At 37.1% G+C, this 4,871-nt stretch overlaps 1 protein-coding gene across 1 annotated transcript in view; it reads left to right on the plus strand.

The window, feature by feature from the left end:
• Positions 1-2,257: 2,257 nt before the first annotated feature.
• The window catches only part of LOC107753834 (protein capicua homolog), a 25,693-nt gene continuing 23,079 nt past the window's right edge, over positions 2,258-4,871 (plus strand). The window contains exon 1 of the mRNA XM_016570097.1: positions 2,258-2,412. The gene's annotated coding sequence lies outside the window, so the exon portion shown is untranslated. The remainder of the gene's footprint in view (positions 2,413-4,871) is intronic.

Consider the following 4,871-nt stretch of genomic DNA (forward strand, 5'->3'; position numbering starts at 1 on the left):
TGTTGAATGGCTATAATTAATAGGGAAAATTGAGGGAAAATGCACCAGCAGGACAAATTAAAAATATTGTAAATATATTTAGTCATTGTAGTAGTAATAACTGCCTGTTTTTGCTAAAAGAGTTTCATGGCCGGTAAAAAAAAATGTTGGCCAGTAAGTTTTATCATTTCACCGGCCATTGGCAGGTGTGGAAAAAGTTAGTTTTAGGCCCTGTATGTATATATAGCCTACATATATAAAATATACAATTATTTATGTATATATTATAAAATCTATAAATATAAATATATAATTGTGTATATATATATATATATATATATATATATATAATTATATATGTCATTTTTTATTTATGTATGGATTGAAAAAAAATACAAATATAATTGCATGAACACATGAATTTCATTTTAAAAGTACAGCTTTGGTTCTCAAGAAAGTTTACTGTATGGTCCGTTACTCTGTTTATATGTTAATTGTCTAATGAGGCATTTCTTGGTATTAATGTTTAAAAACATTATCTTTCTTTGATATGTCTTCTAAAGCTCAGCCCTTTTTTCTGAAGGCCTCATACCCATACTTCATAATATCCCCATCAAAGTGTGTATCGAGTCAACCTGAAAGTCTCATTATGACTGAATATGCTACTTTTTGGCCTCCCTTTCTCTTTCGATTTCACTTTGTTTTATAGGTCAGGCCAAAACTGGCCTTTCAGCACTGACATAACGTTTTCTTCTCCTAGTTAAATGTTAACCTTACACAAGACACACAAATGCTCACGTATCTGTATTGAACGTCAACCACTTGCTGGACTTCTCGGGAGCTTTAACAGAACAACAGAACAGGGTGTGGTGTGTACTAAGAGATTACTGTCTCTGTGTGGATGACTGAGTGCTTAAGTGTGTGAGTGTGTGCATTATGCAATTTTCCAATGCATGTCATAATTGCATGCGTGCGTGACGGTCCAGCTGAGCCTTGATGCATAAACTGATCATCTCCATAGTGTGTGCAGTTACACACACACACAGAGACATTTGCATTTGTTGAAACCACACATTTATTCAAACATGGCTCAAAGGAGGCCACCCACAGTGATACAAACACATTAAAACTGAATTTGCAATGCAGAAACCTATGTCTGCTACACTCTGTGGCAGTGCATTTTAATTCCTCATTTAGACTAATTTACTCTCAACCCTTTCTGTTTGGTTGCAGTGATGGCAACAGGCATTATGAGCTCATCACATGGCTTGGTCATTGGTCTGGAGACCCCTGCAGCTGGACCAATCACAGGTTGATTTGATGGAAGGCGGGCTCAAGACCGCAGCTGACGTCATAAGCAGTCCGAACGAGCTCCGCGATTGGCTGGATTCGTGAAGGTATAGAATGTGTAAAATGAAACAGGAGTTGCTGAAGTCCTTGTGTCTGGTTTACTTTTGCGCGTTTCTTTTTTGAATACTAAAATACCTGACACGTACTCAGACTTGGAAATGAGTTTTCTTCCTGTTTATTATGGAAATCAATGTCATATTCCCTGTTGGAAAAACGCACGGCTACCAGTTTTAGTGGGATTTACCGACAGGGCTGATATTAACGTAAATAATAAACAGGAAGGAAACTCATTTCCAAGTCTAAGTATGCTTGTGCTATTTTAGCTTTCGATGTAAATACATATAAAGATTTTTTTTTAAAAAAGAAGCAGAAAACAACTCTGTTTTATTCATTAGTCCTCACAAGCGATTTTTTTCCTTCTAAATCTTCAAGACATTTTTTTTTTAAAGATATATACTTTCATCTAACCAGCAACTAGGCTTCTTTTGTTGGATTGGTATGCAGTCTTAAAATTCATCAATGTACTGTTTATTTATTTATTTTGTTAACATTACTGCCATGCTATTTTTGTTTTATTAATTTATATTTTCTCTTTTATTTCACATTTGCAATAATGCTTCGGTCAAGCTGGCTTACTAAAATATTGTGAAATCGCAAATTATTAATATTCTCGATTTTGCCCACCTACTCCCTTCGGCTGCCCCTCCCTTTGAATCCCATTGGCTGATGCAGTTTCAGGATCGACCAGCTGTTTCTTGTTTTCCCTTAGCGCAATTGGCCCGAGCGACCTGTCAATCAACTGGACTTTGACAGATGACTCCGCCCTCATCACCGCTACCCGAGCGCTGACAGGCTACTGTACCCTTTTGTGAACGCTGATTGGCCGAGGGCGCTGGTTGTCAAGGCTTAGTGCTTCATTCACCATTTTGCGACTGTAGAGTACCCTGGAACCTCAACGGCTGGACTTTTTCTCATTTGCGGAAGAAAAACACTCTTTGCAAAAGCTTTCTCGGGGATTCCGTGGTTTTATAGGCTTGGCTTTCGCATCGACACCATTTCGACGGCACTGTAAATATTCACGGGGTGAGTTGAAACCTTTTTCATCTGCAGTACTGCAGTGATCTGCCTATATATTTAACGCTGTGTTTTGCCTTTACGTCGCGGATCCATCTATAACGTTTCGCTGTCAGTTGTTTCTTTTTTCTTACTGGATTGTGTAAAATGGCGGAGTAAGCATTTTATCATACACACACATTGAAAGGGAGGGGTGGAGGTGCACAGTCAGTCTAAAAACTTTTTTTCCTGAAAATATTTGTGTGACACAACAGCTACAGCTTCAACAAACTGCTTTTGTGTATTCGTTTACCTTCAGAGACTGTCACTGCTTATATCCATAGCTTTTTACATAAAGATAAGGCGATTGTTTTGTTAGTTAAACTTGACTATATTATGATAATATATTTTCAGTTGCATTCAGTAAATTTCATTCGGATGTTTTAATATTTATAGCCTAAAGGCGCATGTATTTGAGAAGGATAGTTTGTTTTTTCCCCCTCATATTTACTATTATGTGCAACGTCGCCTTCGATTCAGAAGCCTTAGGGAGACGGGGAAACTGCTCTGCGGCCTTGTGTTATGGAGGAGGCCTACACCACTCGACTGTGTCGTAGGTGGTTGTAAGCGTAGAGTAGGGCACTACGACCAATAAAAGCGCTTGACACAGATACGGCGGTGTACTACTCAGCAAAACTTTCGCAAGTCGACGACAGCAGCACCATTGTTGATGGCAAACAGGGCTTTTACTTTGTTTCAGGGCATTTGTGTTTATTTAGGGACTTGCTGTTGCATGGGGACATTTATTATTGTGCATTTGGCGAGTCATTATGAGATTGAGTTGTTATAATTATTTGAAGGGTCAGTGAGTGCAGTGGGCAGCCCGATTAAGTTAAATGGCTATTTAGTGCATTGCAAATAAGCTTTTTTTTTTTTTGCCAGTTCAAAAAGTTTTACACAGAAATATACACATATTTTTTTATTTCATATATTTTGCAGACGTTTCATCCAAATTGACTTATATCGCATTAGTATACATTTTACCAGTTCATTAATTTTTCTGGGAATCAAACCCATAACCTCGATGTTGCTCGTGTCATGCTCTACGGGTTGAGTTTCAAAATCATTAAAGATATACATTTTCTATAGGAAGCGGGTCGCCACCTTATGGGAGTTGCCATGTTGACATCACGTGACAGTGTGTCATACAGAGTTGACCGTTACTACTACTTATAATGACATTATAAAACATTTAAAAATTCTATTAAATTGATACAGTGTTTATAAAATATTGAATATGTTTATTTTATAAACATATAAACTGTTTATTTTATATATGGCACTTTAGAAAGCACATAGCGATGGTGTGTATGAGCATGGAATCCGCAAGTCCATACAGAATAAGGATGCACTGAGTAAAAAAAGTGATGTCAGTATAAAATCCAAACCAGTGGTACTATTGGGATAAAAACCCCTTTAAGTAGAATAGAACCTTTCATTATTTACACTTTGTGTTATCTTATATGCATTGGAATAGTTTAGTGACCCAAAAATTTTACTCACCTACACGACAAAGCAATAAAAGTCTTAGCAGGTCTTAGTAAACTGTTTTATGATAGAATTTTCTTACTGGAGGTAATATACTGCATATCTTAGATTTGCATATTGCCTGCAAACTTGTCTTACAGTGCAAATGGCAGTGTGGTTACTGTGGTTTCTGCTCACAAGAATGGGACAGTTTTGCATTGCGGACCTAAAATGATCTGTTACGTCTTTGTCAATTCTAGCATGCATTGGCTTATCAAAAGAGGTCATTCATGTTCTGAACTTTAACCATAATAAGATAGCACACGTACATCTGCAAGATGTCTGTTAAAGATCGCTTTATCTGGAAAGCATCTGCTGTGTACAAACATCTGATAGACGTCTTTAAGATGTCAGTTTTACATACATTCTAAATCATAAACATCTTAAAGACATTTTCTAAAAGTCTATTTGATGTCTGATATGAAACGTCCTACAGATGTATTGCAGATGAGCAAACACTCTAAAAAACACATCTTGCAGATATAAATGCAGACGTCAAATAGACATCTCCATGTTGTATGTGTGCTATCAGGGTAGATGCACATCCGTAATTAAATGAAAACCAGTCAGTCATATTTTATATTCATAAAACCTGCATGCAGTTTTTGAGATATTCAAAGCTTAAATTAATTGTCATTTGACTACACTGAATTATTTGTAATATGTAGGGTTAGGGCTGCACGATTAATCGAATGCGATTGTCATGCGCATTTTGTTAGTAATGCCGGTTCTGAAATCAGCAGTAAATCATCATCACGTGCTTTCAGATGGAGCAGCATTAACTACTCAGAGCCGTAGTTCACTGACAAGTTACGCAAAAAAATCGCGATAATGACAGCTGTTTGCATAGCTTCTCAGTGAACTACGGCTCTGTGAAGTAAATGCTGCTCCATCTGAAAGCA

Source organism: Sinocyclocheilus rhinocerous, unplaced genomic scaffold (genome assembly GCF_001515625.1).
Source record: "Sinocyclocheilus rhinocerous isolate Xijiao unplaced genomic scaffold, SAMN03320098_v1.1 scaffold612, whole genome shotgun sequence".
NCBI classification, from domain to species: Eukaryota; Metazoa; Chordata; class Actinopteri; order Cypriniformes; family Cyprinidae; genus Sinocyclocheilus; species Sinocyclocheilus rhinocerous.